Source organism: Dermacentor variabilis, chromosome 6 (assembly GCF_050947875.1).
Source record: "Dermacentor variabilis isolate Ectoservices chromosome 6, ASM5094787v1, whole genome shotgun sequence".
In the NCBI taxonomy this organism is placed as follows: domain Eukaryota; kingdom Metazoa; phylum Arthropoda; class Arachnida; order Ixodida; family Ixodidae; genus Dermacentor; species Dermacentor variabilis.
The window spans coordinates 132,895,260-132,913,920 of record NC_134573.1 but is presented as its reverse complement, the minus strand read 5'-3'; the positions used below and the strand labels follow the sequence as shown (position 1 = coordinate 132,913,920).

General features: G+C 45.8%; 1 protein-coding gene and 1 long non-coding RNA gene across 3 annotated transcripts in view; both read left to right on the top strand.

Annotated features, from left to right (window-relative positions):
* LOC142585251 (uncharacterized) overlaps positions 1-18,661 on the top strand; it is a 788,133-nt gene that overhangs the window by 219,941 nt on the left and 549,531 nt on the right. The gene's annotated exons all lie outside the window — the stretch shown is intronic.
* Positions 4,373-10,590, top strand: LOC142585250 (uncharacterized). Of its 2 annotated transcripts, none has more exons than XR_012829061.1 (3): positions 4,373-4,605; positions 6,549-6,676; positions 8,706-8,994. It is a non-coding gene; the product is annotated as an uncharacterized LOC142585250 (long non-coding RNA). The 2 variants fall into 2 exon arrangements; XR_012829062.1 differs by lacking the exon at positions 4,373-4,605 and adding an exon at positions 5,308-5,607 and having other exon boundaries at positions 8,706-10,590.

Genomic DNA, 18,661 nt, shown 5'->3' with positions numbered 1-18,661 from the left:
AGAGTTTGCTTTGCCTGTTCTATACCACCAAGGCGCCGCCACATCTGTCATGCGCAACTTCCAGGCCCATCGTACCGCGAAGAAAAACAAAACTGTAGTTTTCTTGTTTCTTTAGACCTCGCATGTTCCTATTCAAGGCCCTGTTTGTCGTCTCGGAAATATGACTGTGTAGTTATGTCGCTATACAGTATATTATTTTTTAGTTTTACGCAGTTGGTGAATTAGAACACAATGAAGTTATAAGTCACTCGAGCGCCTCTTCGCATGCTTGCTCTTGTCAACATGGCAAGATTTTGATCTGAAGCGTAAAATGTGACAGGTGTTTTCATCCGATAGTGTTACAGGTAGTTCATGCTTGGGACATAAGTGCCCTGTTTATTATACATAAGCGTTGTGTATATTACAAGGCATTTATACCTGCATGAGTGAGTGAGTGAGTGAGTGAGTGAGTGAGTGAGTGAGTGAGTGAGTGAGTGAGTGAGTGAGTGAGTGAGTGAGTGAGTGAGTGAGTGAGTGAGTGAGTGAGTGAGTGAGTGAGTGAGTGAGTGAGTGAGTGAGTGAGTGAGTGAGTGAGTGAGTGAGTGAGTGAGTGAGTGAGTGAGTGAGTGAGTGAGTGAGTGAGTGAGTGAGTGAGTGAGTGAGTGAGTGAGTGAGTGAGTGAGTGAGTGAGTGAGTGAGTGAGTGAGTGAGTGAGTGATCTTTCTTTCGCGAAATCAGAAAACACTTATTTTGTCCGTCCTGTCAGATAAGACTTCTGGTGACTTCTCGAAAAGTATGAGCCAACTAGCTCATACTGTCGTGCAGTGCTTTGGATACTTTTGTGTTTTCTTGCATTTCGTAATTATTGTCTACATCACTTATAGAACAATGTAATCAGGGTCTTGTAAGCGATGTGTGGAGTACAGGTTTCAAATCCAAATCCTCCAAATCACCATTCGTAACATTGGGATGCCTCGAGATACCGACATTATGTTCCGGCAGCAGAACTATAGATTCGCAATCAATGAACTTTAGGGAACATCGAAACGGACGATACGTGTCCTCGACCACAGACACATTTGCAAATACTTTCCGTGCAGTCCTGAAGTGTAAGCCGTATAGTTGCTAAGCTTAAAGCACGACCCCACTAACCGGGACCGTCGGTTGCCGATGCAACACACTGCCACGCGTCTTGTTGTTTTGCTTTAGTAAGCCATGCCCGCAGTGCTATATACTTTCGCGCAATAACCGGGCCACCGGATTGTCGAGAAAGCGCCTTGTGTGCACCTAGCCGCAAGAACGAAAAACAAAAACCAGTTTCAACGTGCTCTGTGCCCGGCCGAACTCTCGGCCGCATCGCGAGAATGAATTCTCCTACTCATAATTGCAAATCGAGTTATGATTGCGCTGGCATCCCTCGTGCCCGCACGCCGACGCCTTACATGCATCGCATCGCCAACGCGCAGAGCCTCGCGCGTTCCGCTGACCCTATAGCGGATGAATGCACAAACACACGCACGATCACGCACGCACACGCATGTTCCTTCGTCGTCGCCGCGGCACTTCGAGCGTTGCATCCCCAGCGGCCAGCGTACAATTCGCCAGCGTGCGGTTTCGTGTGCGGTCGAAAGTGACGCAGCGAAGGGCGCTAGAGAGGCGACGGCGCGAATGAGAGGGCGAGCGGCGCGCTGTGACGCATTAATTCGCAGCTGAGTGACGTCACTGTGTTTGCATACAACCTCTAGCTGCGTGCATGCGTACTCAACTCTCCCCGTCGCAGCCGAAGGCGCGCCCCTTTTCGAGCTTTCGCCGAAGCCTCTTCGCCGTAACATTACTGTCGCTGTTGTGCTGCTTACGTGACACCGCCAGGGTTAGAAACGGCACCGATAAGTGCTAGAGTTGGTCCTTGTCTGATTTTGTCATGTGCATGCATCGTACCCTGCTCTATGATTGGTGGTGGTGGTGTAGCAGCAGGTGGAGTTACCCTGGCATACATAGCCGGCAATTGTTCCGCATGAGCCTCCTGCGAGTTGAGATCAGGGGTGTGTCACCAGGTGTCGACGAGCCCCGTGTCTCTCATGAAGCAATTAGCACTCGTTGCACTCTCTTACTGAGTGGCGCGGGCCCTCCCGGGAAAACGACGTCTTCGAAGTTCCTGCGCGAAAGAACGTTCTTTTGCAGGCTGTCGACCATCGCTTTTCTTTCTGTGTCAAACTGCGGTCATAGCCAGATAAGATGGCCGATGTCGCCCATATCCCTACAGAGGGCACATAGTACACACTAAACATTTTTACACCCTTATGGGTGTTAATAGGGGTGCTCTCGGCATTTACACCCATGCCCACACCCTTTTAGCACCCTTTACGGCCAAAGCACCCTATCACAAGGGTGGATACCACACATAAGGTGTGACTTTGCTCAAAGAAGGGTGTTAAATCGACGCCTGAAGGGTGTTGAACGTATTGATGCATAAATCTGAGTAACGTGTACACGTCCACGCATTGAGCAATGTGTGTATGTATTGCATTTTTAATGCGAAAGCGTTTCATGGCCTTTCAGGTAGGTAAGGTGGCGTTCTCCGCAACAACAATCCATACGGGACCCTGCTCATGCCAATCTTGTCATTTCCCTTGAAAGCATTCAGAAAGCATTCAGAACCGCGCCGCCCGTTTTATTCTCTCAAATTATTCACTTCATTCTAGCGTCACGTCCATGAAAAGAACACTAGGTGAACCTGACCTTTGGTTACGTCGCAAATACTTTCGTCTCTGTCTTTTTCATAGAATATGCTAATTTAACCCTTCCCGTAAAGAAAATCTTTTCACCACACCAAGTTCTCGTCTCGCATCGACCATCAACACAAAATTGATGTGCCATTCTTCCTTTTTGCCAAGAACAGCCACTGAATGCAACCGCCTTCCCGCCTCAACAGTCTCAATTTGTGACACCACTAATTCAAGGTCACCGTTCAAATTATCTTATGGTTTGATTTTCTATTTTTGCGCTGCAATGCAATTATTGCATATTTTCACCACTTCTTTCTGTTGTGCCTACTAGGCCTTGAATGTATATAATAAATAAATAAAATGTGAAGTCATCGCCGTCTTGTATGACGTCAGTAGTGATACAGAAGGTAGTAAATACAACAACGTTAAGTATGAGCAATTATGGGTAAATAATGTGAAATAATGCGAATAAAGGTGGAATAAATTGCATTAAGGTTCGTACAAACTATAGCACGGTGGATTACGGGAGATTAAGGTAGTATTCTGAAGAACACGTGACAATGTATGAACTAACGTATTATGGTCACGTGACAATTGCAAGTGTAGATGCGTGAAGCGATTAAGTTTTCCCATTCCTAAGTGACTGTCGATATTTCTTCAAGGATTCTGATGTTACTGGCATGACGGCCACTCCAAAAATGTATCATCCAGAAAAAGAACGCCCTTTCACTTACAATTCCATTATCATTATTTTTCGTGCTCACAGGAATATTAACATGCAATTAAACACTTCTAGAAAAACTGCAGTAGCAGAGCGAAAACACGAGAGCAACTTGCGCAATTCTGCACTAATATTTCGGTGCCCTTAATAGCCCAACAAAAAGTGGTGAAATGGAAGAAGCTGTTTGGATACATTGCTGAACAAACAGGGACGTGCTGTTGGACGAGCCTCTGCTGTACAATGGCATCAACATACAATTTGCATGGTGAATCCATAAAGAAGACTTATAGAGGCGAGATCACGTTGGAAGTTCTCAAACCCGAATTTCCACGTACCTTGCCTAATTCATTCAGAGGCTTACTAAGCTACTGATCTGCTTTCTAAGTGCTTCCTCAAATACAGCTTGTAAGGCTGAGCCTATATATTAAGGGCTGGTGTCGTCAAAGCTGTAATTTCTTATCCAGAGCATACGCACTTGCAAACGCAGTCTTCTGTCTCCTCATAAATGTTTACGTGTCGCTGTCGCACGACCAAGATGTGAGCGTCTTTATCGAGCCATGATATCGCTGAAACTACGCTGTGACCTCGCGAAGTTGCTTCGTTCGGACGCAGCGAATAATCTAATCGCACCAGCAGAAGAGCGCCGATCGTCTCGCTCACGGTCCCGATTTGTGTACTGTACCCTCAGTGATGCAGCACAGACTGCGCCCCCCACCCCAAAATAAAATGCCCCGCACGAAACGTAGTAGTAACTACCCGCCTCACCGCTCTAGTTAGAGACCACAACGAAGCAGCAGCAAACAGGCGTCCATGCGAGCAAGCAAACCTGTCAGAATAAACGTTCAATTTGCGCGGCCACCCCATGCCCAATGAAAAGCGACCGGAAGTGACGGCCGACGCTGTACCATCACTTCGGCGCGTGGCAGGACGGGAAGGCGGAAGCTGCGCCATCATGCTCGTTTTCGCGTGCGTTCGCGTCGCGCGCTGTGCGAAGTAATTTTAAACGTGTGATTAGTTTTGCGCGCGGGGTAGAAGAAGATGTGGCCCATGCTTTGTGTATTACTCGTGCCCCACTTCAAAGCAAAGCGTTCGTACGCACTGGAAGATGGATCCACGAAGGCTGAAACGAGAAGTTGCAACGTGCCCGGTCGGTAGTACTGGCATGATGGAAACTTTCAGGCAAGTGCCCGTTTATTTGGTATTTGTTTTGTTCGCTTTAGTAATATCTCACTGTGATCTCGTAGCATAATTCATAATTCGCTAATGTAAGAGCAAGAGCAGCTGCACTCCTACTAGGGCAAGTTAACTACCTCGATCGCGTCCCGTGTGACTAATGTTTGTCAAATCTACATCGGGCGTGGTGCGCCTGCATAGTTACGCTTTGTTTCTCAGCCCTTGAACGTTCATTGATGTGATTCTCATGTGCGTTCAGCGCGGCTGCTTGTAATACGGTCGTTCGCACTTCAGTTAAATGTGGTCGACCACTTTTGCGTCGCGTAGAAAAAGGACTGGCCTAGCCACCTTTCGAAGGAACCGGCGCGGTATTGGTTCTCCCTGATGCGGTTGCGTGCTGCTGTTGCTGCTTGCCGGACGCCTTCAGCATTTTTTTCGGCTCGCTTTGTCTGTGCGTGTGCGCGTGCTCGCGCTCGGCTTGATTTGTGTGTGCGTGCGTGCGTGTGTGCGCTCAGCTCAGCTCGCTTTGTGTGTGTGTGTGTGTGTGTGTGTGTGTGTGTGTGTGTGTGCGTGCGTGCGTGCGTGTGCGTGCGCGCGCGCGCGCGCGCGCGCGTTCAGTACAGGCCGGTTTGTATGGGCCGGCGTGTTTGCGCGTGTCTAGTGCGTACGTGTTTTGTGAGTGTCTTGTCTGTGGGTCGCTGTGTGTGCGTGCACGTGTTAGCGTGTCTGCCTGCATGCATGTATGTGTGCTTGTTTGTGTTCATCAGTGTGCGCGTGCGCGCTTTTGTGTCTGCGCTTTGAGAGTGCGTATACTTGTGTGTGCGTGTGGGTGCGTTTTGTGTGCGTGCGTGTGTATTGCATGAGGCCGGTAGAGTTTTACTCGCAATAAAACTCTTCCGATTTGGTGCAGCGAATGTTCCCGCCGGAAAGCCGAGTTTGGTTTCAAGCCACCCTGGACAACTGCTGTAGAGGCGCCGTTTCTCGGGAGGACCAGTGGGAAGGCGCCAAGTATACGCTTCGTCCTTTTTCCTCCCATGCACTGATAAATCAATAGCCTTGTTTTTTATTGTGAAAGGAACGGTACATCCAGAGCATAAATAAATGATTAAGAAATCTGGTAGTGTGTTTTAAAGACGTGGATTTCCCATTAGCCCACATTTCTTTTGATGCAGACAACCGCTGAAATTGTTAGCGGCAGGTTATTCGAGACGTTCTACGTATATAGCAATTGTCTTCAGGAGCTTTAATGAATTTTGAAAATTTGAAGCGTTGTGCTTTAGAGGTATCATATACAAGCTTTAGGTCTCCGAGTAATTTGCATGCCTTTCGAGAGCTGTCGCCTATAGCCCTATTGAAATTCGTAACTACAGTTTGGAGCACTGGGGAAGCTAGAAGGCTTGTCCTGGCTCTCGAGAAAGTGTTTAAGCTGGTGGTGTAGGTTGAGGAGTTTGGGGTTGGTAACACAAAGGATTTTTTATGCCTTAGCTGTAGGAGTGACACAGGATAAAAAAAATGTATGTGTGTCAAGCACAGGAAGCTGCTCATATTGTAGAAGCATGTGTGTGCGTGTGTGTGTGTGTGCGCCCATGCATGCGTCCGTGTGTGTGAATTCTCTCCCCAAAAGAGAGTATGTGTGTAAGTGAGCTATTTCATTGCTGGTCTGTTTGCCAAGAATTGGCAAGAAAACACAATAATCAATTTAACTTGAAATAATAAACTTCAAAGCATACTGGCGTACTGGCGACAGCAGCATACAAGCATGCAGCTGTGTGACAATCTTAATGCATGACTGCAACATCTGGAAGGAGGCTTGCTTCTTCAGTAAGCAGCACAAAGTCCATATTCTTGGCTTTTCTCGTTCAAACCAAAACGAGGCTCATTGCCAATGATCTTGTCTTTTGCTCTAATAGCATTTGTTTATCTTGTACTTAGAGCGTCGTTTCTCGCAGGTCATGCAGATGGTAGCAGCAATTTCACAATGCCCAGCCTTGGCGCCCCCCATCAAGAGCAAGCCACTTGCGTTCGCCTTCAGACAGATGGTTAATGTCTTCTTGAAAGCGGTTGAGAAGACAACATTGTAAGTAGATATAGTTGTGTAGTGTAATATAATAAGTCAAGTTATAATTTAAAACTCAGGCTCCTTGGCCGCCTAAGCTTGATATGATGTGCAGTTGTGTGTGGTTGTAAATATTGCCGATGGTACAGTCCATACTGCAGGTATGACTGCTGATCCAAAGTATACATTTGCATTTTCTTGATGGTCTTTCATAATGAGGATTTTCTTTGTGCAAGAATATTCACAGAATGCCGGGGCATTGTAGCATCATATTCTTTATTGTGCATTCACTGCTAATTTCGTATGACCTTCCTGCTACCAATTTATTTGCAGGAAAGGAATATTTGTTTACTCTCTGCAATGAGCTTGTTATTTGCTCATTGCATTACACTTTTCTACCGTTAATTTATTCCCATATAATTATCAAAACCTTGAAATTTCAGCTGTTTTTATTTTGAATACAATATCAAAATCAAAATGTACCGGATTGCAATCTAGACTGCAAGGGATTTGAAGAAATTACAAGAAACCAGGACCTCTCGAGAGCGTTAAAAAAACGTTTCCGCAGGTAATGTGCCTAATTGTACTGAGCTAGCTGCTCACGAAAATTGCAAGCATATTTCATTTCACATAGTTTTGCAGGATATAGCAGGCCTATCATAGTCTCTGAGCACAACCTTACCTCATTTGCATCATGAAAATGTCCCGTGCTGAATTTGGGACAAGTTTTGAAAAATGAATGTATCATAATTTTGAAACCACACAAAGTATTGGTTGAGGCTAGACAGTTTTCCAACAACTTGACCATGTTGAACTTAGCCATTACAGGACGGAAAAAAAAACATGCACAGGAGCACTCATTCAATGAAGTGTGATGCTTGTGGTTATTTTCCACATGCAAAATGTACTTTTAAGCGAGAGAGGGCAGGTAGCCAATTTACAACCATTGTGACTCATGCGGGTAGTAGCAACACAGGATGAGAAATGGTTGTGTCTCTGAGGTTCATTGAATATGTGAAAACTCATATACAGTACACCCCCCCACCCCCTATGAGGGGTAACCGTGCAATATGTTTTGGGCAAGAAAAACGATTGTTCTAGGAGACAAGAAATTTCAGGCTCTAGTTGAGAGGCTACAGAAAGAAGGACCATGTAAATAGTCACAGATTAACATAAACTGCATCGGAGTGGCATCACAGTTTAGAGCATGAAGTGGGAGCATGAGGAAGGATCATAAGTTTAAATAAGGGAATACTACTTGTCAGTGCATTGCCAAGCTAACCCATTGAAAGAAGGGGGCGTGCTCTAAGAAAAATAGTTGATCACACATGCTAAATTTTCGAGGAAAGTATGCCAAAATGCCCATTCTTACTAAATTAATAAATAAGAAATACACGATAAATTTTAGGATGCAGAAAGTGTCTAATAAACTGCATTGTAGAGTTGGATATTGTTGGGCTGGATGCATGTATTTCAGGGCAAATGAGAATGCCAGTGGGGATTCCCTCATTTTCAGTTTGTGTGCACACTCTGTAAAACAGTTCTCTTTGTCTCCTAGTGTAATAATGTTGTGTAAAAACAGTCATTTTTTAATGCCTTGTGCATTTAACTCTTAATGTGCCATATCCCGTAAGCTTCTCACCTGCAGTACTTATAAAGTGTAATGCAGATATATTGCAGATTTCATAATGTCAATTTTGTATTAAGGTCACATACACACTCTTGGACAAATGTCTGTTGTTGAGAGATGTCATTGGTAGTCTTTAAACTTTATTCACTCTTATTTTCTATGGTGAAAACGCTACTGTAAATTTATGTTTTTGCTGCTGTATGTACCTTGTGTTCACAATGACATAGTGGTTTAGCATTCACAGTAACATGCAATTCCTTAATTTGCAAAATAGAAACTTCTCCTACCTTTCACTTGTCTTGCCCAGTTGCCTGAGCGGTGCATTCTGCCCAGTCACATTATTTATCATTTTTCCGCAAAGTACGTGTGTAATTGCACGGGCTGAATTCTCATGATTCTCTTCTTATTTTGCTAATGCAGGATGCAAGATTCCAGCAATGCCATGCGCTGCATTTATTGGTCAAGATGCTCAGAGAATGGAGTCCCTGCACCTCGTGGTTAACCGTGAACATTTCTTTTTCTTTTGGAAAGCTAAAGGCCATTTGCTGCATCACTTGCATTTTTGCAGCTCAGATGTGTACTATATTTTTCTAATTTTGAATCAATATTGGCTGTTCAGTATAAAAAATGACGTACAGCGTGAAGGACAAGGACTGCGAGAGACACACTCCACTGACTTTCAACAATATTGTATTGCGTTGCCACATCGTGTGTGTATACACAGAGGGGTCATGCGCAGAAAATGAAAGCCAGTCGCAAGGGGTGTTCTAACCGCAAGTCATTGTAAAAAGAACATGGTCACTTGAAAAAAAAAACATCACAATTTCTATCTGTTTAGATACAAAATTTCACTAGGGGTCAGCGTGATAGAGGGGCCACTAACGCACACACTACCCAGTTTTCTGGTGAAATCAGCTTCAATAATTTACCGGGTGAGCTGTGTCTCGCTGAAACTTCCGTATCTTAAAGAGGGGCATGCAGCCGCAGTCCCGGCAATGAATGCCCAAGTGGCCTTGAACAGTGTTATTGACGTTGTTATAGTGCTCTCTTAAACGATCATTTAGGCGCCTGCCTATCTGTCCAATATATTCACTGCCTCAAAATGGGAATTTGGGAAACCACATTCGTTGCACACATCGCAAAACGTTTTCTGTGCCCGGCAGAGCAACAACTCTGACATGATTCAGGCGCGTTTACACACTTACAGAGCCTTGCCAGCTTTTCCGGGGCTGAGAAAAGGACTGCGATTTCTGTAGGTTCCCTAATCTTTTTTAGCCTATGGGAGACATCATGAACATACGGTAGCACTGCAAACCTGTGTCTTTCAACCGGCTGGTTCCTTGACCGAGTGCGCTCATCACGTTTTGTGCACTTCAGAAGCTGTTCCACTATGCCTGAAATTAAGGCCAAAGGGTAGCCAACCCAAGAAAGGCAATCAGCCTGTGCAGCAACGCTATGTTGCATCTCGTGTGAGCAAGATTTATTGAGGCTGTTAAGGACGCAAAGCTTTACAATATCTCATTTGACTTTGTTGGACAGACAGGCAGGCGCCTAAACAATCATTTAGGAGAGCACGATAACAACGTCCATAACACTATTCAAGGCCACTTCGGCATCCATTGCTGGGACTGCGGCTGCGTGCCCCTCTTTGAAGGTACGGAAGCTTTAGCGAGACACAGGTCATCCGGGAAACTATAGAAGCAGATTTCACTAGAAAACTGGTTAGTGTGTGCGTTAGTGACCCCTCTATCGTGCTGACTCCTAGTGAAGTCTTGTATCTCAACAGATAGAAATTATAATGTTTATTTTTTTCAAAGGGCGATGTTCTTAGTACAGTCACTTGCTGTTAGACACCCCTTGTGACTCATATTCTGCGCATGCCCGCTTTTGTACAAATACACATGATGTGGCAACATAATTAAATATTGTTGGAAGTCAGCGCAGTCTGTCATCTCTCGCAGTTCTTGTCATTCAAGCTGTACGTAATTTTATCTCATTAATTGCAAACTATCCCAAGAAACTACCCTTGTTCAGTATAATTATAATGTTTGATACGGCCATTTGCTGGCAAATGTTAACAGTGTGATATTTAACTTGAACTTTTGCATGATTGCCTATGCCTGTGTTCTTTTAGTAACCAGAGTATGGCTAATTTATTAAACCATATTTGCTAATTTGCATGCTCACATGCTATAGCATGCCTTAATCTTGAATTACTGCATCTAAGTGCAAATAATTTAGAAATTTACTATGTATTTTAAAACACTGTCCACATTTTCTGCTCAGCAAAATCGTTTAATCAACAGTGGTTTGTTTTTATCAGGCCTCCTACGGCACTTTGCACCCAGGCACTAGTAGATGTGGAATAAGCACTCTTTTGATTTATAGTAAGAAAAGAACCTATTTTCAAACTACATATTGTATATGTACCAGTGCCTTAGAGTTACAAAACAAAAATTTATAGAAACTGGTATTGTAGTTAGAAAAACCGCTACACAGCACCTTTAGCCCAGAGAACTCTCGTTTCACAAAAGAGGACAAACTATGTAGGCACTAAAAAATTCTACGTATTTTTTGTGCTCAAGTAATCTTGTTGGAAATAGAAAATTAGCAATAAGGCTTCTGGCATAAACCTCACTTAAAGCATGTCTATGCTTGGAAAGTATTGTTTCAGTCTGAAAAATGTTGGCCAGTTATGCTTTACATCGACTTTCCAAACTTTTCATAATGCTTTGCGATTACATTAGTGTACAAAATAACACGTGCCTTTCTTGTGCGTTTGCTCTGCATTTCAATTGCTTCCCTAATTCACCTTTGCAATATGCCTTTTTTTAAGGCATCAAAACTTGAATTTTCGTTCACTGGAGCCTAATACTAAAAATTTATTCCTTTATGTGGCGCAAAACACTGCGAATCAACCCAGGCTCTTTCAGTGCCGCTATACATAGTTTCTTCTCTAATAACAGATTTGATCAATACATATATTTTAGGTACCTTTGTGGGGAATGTACATGTTCTTGTACTTACCGATGTGTGGTGATTGTGCATGTTTATATTTCATGTGATTTATGTATATGTTGTACTCTGTATTGCAGCATGCAATAAATATATTTGCGTTTTCTTGAAAATGCAGAATATATCTTACCAGTCTGTGTTGCATATTATTTGGATATGGAAATCGTGATAACCTTGGTGTTGATATACATGCTCAAAAGTGTCAAGTTTGCTAGGTTGTATTTGTGCAGCGAAGACAGGTTTTCCAATATACACCATGAATTACTAATATGTAATGTGATCCACACGTATAGGTGTTGTGTATGCCCATCGAAGCTTCAAGGCCGGCTGTTTGACAGTGCGTTTGGTAGCCGAACTTGAACCTTCTGGCACACGAAATAGTTGCGCGAGGATCGCTGTACATAGTAGTAATTGAAGGCGTGTACTGCCGAATCTGCCTTCCATACACGCTAGAAATAAAAGGGTGTACACCCTTCCAACACCCACACAGATGGGTGTTAATTTGGACAAGCACCCTTACACCCTAAATTTATTTTGCTGGACACCCTTCCTTTAGGGTGCTATAGTGGCACCCCAACTGTAGGGTGTAGACAACAGCACCCTTAGGGTGTTCGTCTGGCGACAAACTGATTTACACCCTTAAGGGTGTTAAAATGTTTAGTGTGTAGGGTCGCGCATCGTCCAATCTTGAATAAGCAAACATGCTAACTGCTCTGTAAGCCTAATGCTACCAGCATTCTTAGAATCGTTGCTGTGTTGGTGGCATTGTGTGCGCTACTGGTGTGGGGGAAAATTGGAAGTGGAACGCAAGGGGAAAATGAACGAATGTTTGTCTACGTTGACACCTTTGATGATATGAAGCGAGTTCGCGCTTGGTTTTGAAGCAATGCGCTTTATTTCTGAGTCGTCACAGCAACGCCGTTACTCACCGCAACTTTCAGGTCATTGCGTGTCATATACACCGTCTTGATTTGATTTATTTCGAAACGTTCACGAGTTTCGTAGCTGGTTTTTCTACAACCCTTAATTTGGATATGAACAGAGACAAATGACGTATGCGCCACAGTACTATGGCGTGAATTCTCGTGGACGGGCGCTGATTCAAGTCAAGTTAATAAAACAATTTCTGAAAGAAAGAGCGCTATAAACTCATATTGCGGTGGTAACCGCGTGCGACATGTCGGATTATTGACTTAACATTGCGCGACAGCATTAACCGCGCAAATAGTGAAAAACGGTGAGGCGTGCCGAGGCTCACAGCAGGAGCGCGGAATGGCACGACACTCTCAAAATGATCCTGCTGTCACTTACAGCAGGTGAGAAAATCACAACAGGAAATTAAGGAGGGAGTGCTTTAATACAGTTGCATATGACACGCAGTTGGCGACACCAAGAAGCAGCATGAGCGTTCTTCTCTATTGTACTGTACGGGGCATTGCGAAGAGCTGGCAGTAAAGTAGGGCCACGCTGACGTGGCTATAAATGAAGCGGAGAACAGAATACAGTTTGGGAAAGCAGCCAGCAAATCCGATCCATTAAGGAAGGCATGAAATTCAGCTTTCTCCGCGAAGTCAGGGTTGAGGCTGCAGGATAGATCTCGGCACGGTCTCAAGACAAGCACTCACCTTTATTCAGCAAAAGAAAGAAAGAAAGAAAGAAAGAAAGAAAGAAAGAAAGAAAGAAAGAAAGAAAGAAAGAAAGCGTATAAACAAATAAAAAGAAAACCTTCGTTGAAAGTATACCTCGAGTGCTGAAGCAGTGATTGAAGCCTTACTTAACCAAGGAGGGTGCTAGAAGCAACATTGTGAAAACGACTTTCTATTTTCGTTTCAAAATAACTCAACGTCAGTGCTCATCGTGCGGAAATTGTACAGCCTTGTACGAAGCGGATGAGAGCGAATGACTGAGTACGTGTGGGTATACTTGTCGCGCGAGCGCATTTTTCTTTTTCGCGCGCAAGTGCGCTGTAAGCCCGGCTTGATCGAGCGAAGATGCGCTCGCTCGCGTGCTCCGCAAGCTCTGCCCTCCTTGTGCTTACGCCGCTGAATGTATAATCGCCGTTCCTGGGACTCTATTAGCATACAAGGACTCGCTGCAATCTGCGCGCTCCGTCCTAATTTCGCGACGAATATATGTGAATGCGATTAACTATACGGTGCTTCTGCCGACGCTATTTCTGGGACAGCAGGCAGAGGGCACCACGCGGTGCCGTCACGCCCCCCTTTGCCGTGACGTCATTTGTCTCACCGCGAGGAAGCGACAGTGCAGCCGTGTAGATGTGAGGACTTGTTTCTTCATCAGTACATTATGCAAGCGGGCGCTTTGTACACTGTATATACATTCAGCATCCGTATGGCCTTGGCTTCCCACGAGAGTGTTACGGATATTACGGACACGTTCATTCACGTGTCTTTCTTGATAGAGCACTTTTTGCTTGTTTGTTTGTTTGTTTTTCTCTTTTTATGACGTCATCTACTATCCTGCACTACGCTTGTTGTTATCACTCTTTCCGGATTTCAGTTACCCGCCATCGTGAATCTCTCGTCATAGCGGCCTCCTGCCAAACTAGAGGTCCGGGACTTGATTCCTGACCGCGGTTGGCTCCATCCATCGCAATGGGGGAGGAAATAAAAAAAACCGCTCATGTAGCTAGTAGATTTTGCTGCACGCTAGAAAGCTCATGGTGGTCAATTTTAATACGGAGTCCTCGCCAATACGGCGTTCCGGCTTTAATTTGGACGTCAAATGCCATAATCAATAATCGATGGATCATCAGTTAACTCAAGGGGCAAAACACTAAGTTCTTTACTTCAAACTCGGAAGTGTTGATTGGCTAGTCTCCCACCAACTTTCTTGAAGTACTTCACTAGAACTAACGCCATCGGTGAAATACAACGGCAGCACCCTGTTCGTTAATATTGGAGCATGCATAATCGTATGACCTGTCTCGAAAAGCTTGCTAAAAATTCTTCATGATATATATATATATACATATATACATATATATATATATATATATATATATATATATATATATATATATATATATATATGGGGTTTCTTCAAAGCTCAGCATGCAGGATCCGACGTAACATACGCAGGACAGAGACGACGAGCTTTCTGGAAGACTTGTTTATTAAATGTTTTCTGCTGGTGGACCAGCCTTCGTCAGAGTACAGTGAGTACAGTACTGTACTCTGGCGAAGGCTGGTCCACCAGCCGACAGTGTTTAGTAAATAAGTCTTCCAAAATGTTCGTCGTCTCTCTCCTGCGTATATATGTATATGAAGACTGTGGTCGTGAAAACGTTTGTGGGAATTGGAAAGCTAGCCATAACGACTCGCGAAACGACCGATATTGTCCAGCGCAAGCCTCCATCAAGTTAAACGCGGGCACAGGCAATTCCCGACGTCATTTGGCGTCATCTTCGTGAAGCCGTTGATAACCGCTGAGGCACGGTCATACCGAGAGTCGTCCATGTCTCGGCGTTCTCACTCCCGCAAGATGAACCTCGCGCGGTTCTCAGCATAAGGCCCTGATTTCGAGCGTTTGGTTGTGGCGACGTATGCAGTACATGCGGCATTCGGTCTGCGCGCCGCGGACTCGTGCTATTAGGTCTGCGAACGACAGATTTATGGGAAAGGGGCAGTTAATTAGACGCGCGCAGCCACGCTTTCGCCTCGTGCAATCTTTCACCCACCCCGACAGAGCAGCCAGCAGCACCGGAGAAGCACGGCTGTTAGGTCGACGACGTACCGGGTATTTACGACCTCGCCGGCCGCGTGAGGAATGGAGCTTGGCCGATGGCTCTTCGTCTTCCGAGTGTATAGGCACTCGCTTCTTGCTACCAGCTTGCTTCCTAAGCGGCGGAGCGGGCTTAGTATGTATGTATAAATATAAGTAGTTCGTTTTCTCTATCATTGAATAAAATGGAACACTAGCGCCGCGTCGCGGTCGAAATTATAAGCTGATCGCCGAAAGAAAACAAAGGAAACCATGAATGAAAAAACCGCCAGCTCACGACCGATCTCCCGTCCGTATACTGTGCGCGTGCTGGGCTATTATACCCATGCTCGTAGAATGCTCGGGTCATTCACGCAACCCATTTCGAAGTTCAACTTTTTTTTTTCGTTTTGTTTAGTTGAGGTCGGACCCCGTTTCGCAATCCTCAATTATACCTCCTGCCGCGTCTCCAATGCGCGCGAAATAGGCGCGGCGACGTCGCTTGCTTTGAGAGTAGCCAGAACTGTCTCGGGAAATTTAATGTGAAACTATGTGACGAGATATGGCGCATTGGGGCGCCTTGCGTTTTGTACGCCTATACGTTCTATTGTGTTTTCTTTTTCAGCGGGCTTCATTTTTTACCTCTTATAGTCTAGAGACTTATTTTGCTTGTGTTTTTCACTTCCTTCTCCTTGTGTATATTTTTATTTTTTATTTTCTTATTTCTTTCTTCTGTTACTTACCTAGGGTTTTCGGATAGGCTGTATACACTCGAAGTTGCCAAACTGCCCATGATTCCTAGCTAACAAACAAACAATTAAGCGAAGAAAGAAAGAGACTGACCGAGTGTAATTTCCTTTGAGGTCGTTCCGTCTTTCCGTTGTAACTAGTCGCAGACATTTGCGGTCGCGAAGGAGGGCGAGAGAGAAGCCCGCGCAATCCGCACCGCGGGCTACCGCAGGCGCACCCGTGGCGTCCTCACGCGGTGAGCGCCTTGCGGTGGGCGCGTAATTGCGAGCGTAGGAAGCGCGACACTTACGGCCTCGCAGTCTATTTGCGAGCACTCGGCTGAAGCAATTCGCTGTCGAGGGCAGCATATACGCTGGATTTCAGCCACATACGCGCCCTTCAATACCGCTCGACGACGTGTTGGCCGCTACTACGTGTGCACCCGCTTGACTTCTTGCTTCGCACTGTATATAAGTAATAGCGCTCCGAGATTAAACGCTTGTCGCTGTTCTCGCCTTGTTTTGTTAATGGCGTTTTTCGGGTGTAGCAAGCAGGGGATCGGAACGTCTTTAAGGCCGCTTTCGAGGTGCGCGAGTTCACGGCATAGCTTTCGGGGCTCTCGTGTGTATCGCCGATTTTCTACGGACGAAGGCTGAGCGAAGGCAGTGGACGAACCTCTTCATAAAGGTGGTTATATGGAAATTCTGCTGCGCTTCATTGACGTTTATTGCACCCCGTAGACCTTCTGGTGAAATCCATGATGTCGTATGCGAATTCGACCCGTCGAACCCCCTTAAAAATGTTATTACAGAAATTATAGTGAACTTTATTAACATATTCTTGCATTCACTATAAATGCAACAAATTCAACAGAAACGCAAGTGAATGTCATGAATGAATTTTAGTGCAGTCGCTGCTCCAAAAACCGCTATCGCAACGATTTCGTTCTCCGCGGTGGCCCCGAGACCGAAGTGCTGCTACGAAAATCATTTTTGGAACAATTTTGACTTCTGCTCGCCTGCTGAAAGGAATCGAAAGTCCCGTGCGATACGGGCAGCAGCCGCAGCAGTGTCGGTAAAGTTACTTACTTTGGAACGTCTTGAGAATTATTGAGAAAATTCTCTTTGTGCGCAAAATGCTCGAAGTGAACTTGAACTGAACTCTTAAGCACTCCAACGCAGCTGTGTGGTCAACCACATGATCCAACTGCCGCTTTCGGCATTATATCAAACTAAACTTTTGTAGCGTCCTAAATGCTAGTTCCACCGTGGGTGGCATTTACAATGCATAGCGCAGACCATACGTATTAATATAAGTGCTAATACTCCCGCTGCTACCATACTACTACTAAAATTACTACTACAGCTTTACTGGCACAACGCTACTGCTATTAATCTCACTGCAACTCGATCAGAGCTATCGCCGTTAGCAGCAAAACACCGATGCTATACGCATATAAGCAGAAAGGAAAAAAAAAGAATCTGCATAAAAGATATACAGAAGCACTATAACCTTGCTACTGCGCTTTCGGGAGCTTCGATGAGTCGAAATATGTTCCTTTGGGCGAATGGCGATCTGACCCACCCGTTCTAGCAGACACGTACGCGTCCTATCGGGGGTCTATAGCCGCCCAACGAGAAATATGCCCGAGGCTGCATTTTTCCATCGCTTTTCGATCATCCTCCAACGCTGCCGTTCCGTGTTGGGAGCCTCGTCTTGCGCGCAAAAAAACGGTGCCTAAAGAAAACGGATGATCCCGCTAATGCGTCTAAACCCGTTCGCGCTCAACGTGCCAGCAGCGATCACCTATACAAGAGTCCGCAGCGTATACGCGACGTGAACCACAACCCGTATGTTTTTTTTTTCTTCATTTGTTAAGATTTTTCCCCCTGTACGTAGCGTGTATAGGTGAACGCCGCAGGAGAGCAGCAGCATCCGCGGCTTACGAGCGCCACACCCGTATGACGCGATTGACCGGAAACGGTTTTATGTCGAGAACGGGTGAGAGGGTGAGCTGCTCAAGTTCAAGGCGAAAGAGTTCCGTTTCTTTCGTTTGACGTGGCTGTAGCGAAGTGAAGACCTGCAAGCTTGGTTTAATCAAAACGTTCTAATAACTGAACGCCGGTACGAAATGGCGTCGCCATTTACACGTTCACCTTTGTCTTGCGAGCAGGCACTGGCACTCAGCGACGCTCGGTACCGAAAGCGCACCTTGTATCATCTCCTGCCGCTCTGTATTTTCTTATCTTCGCCACCGCCTCTGCTTACAAATAAGCATACCGCCGACTTATTCACGGAGATATTCGTTACTTATTAGCCGCGCAAGGATATACCCGTGGCTTCGAATTCCGGTCGACGTCTCTCCCAGATCGAGTCCGATCGCAGAGCCAAAGAAAAACAAAAGAAAAGAAGCCCATTCAGAGCGCCAGAAAGAGCGAAGAACGACTGTGTGACGCAAGTTGCACATAACAGAGGGCCGCCTCGAACGAGATATCGGCCGGCGGCGCATCCACGGCCTCCGGCGACGCTACTCGTATCGGTCCCGTTCGCGTCGGGGAGTATTACTACACGCACGGGCCGCTGCAGCCGCTTCGAAAGTTGCCCGGTCGCACCGCTCGCGATCGTATAACGTTGCGGCATGCGTCGTCGTGTGAGCGCTGGACAAGACACTGCTACTACTGCGACGTCTGCTCCGCGGTCCTGCATCTGCCGCTGCTGCGTTGTGCAGCTCGCGGTGTGCAGTCACTGTGTATAGGCCAGTGGGTCAGCGGCGCCGGCGCGCTCGCGTTCGTGTAGCGAGAAGGGGGTCCATCCACTCTCCGGCGGAGAAGCCGGCGCGAAAAGAGGCCGGGTCTGACCCCCCCCCCCCCCCCCCACCCCCCGTGCCTCCCTTCCTCTCGCGCTTCTTC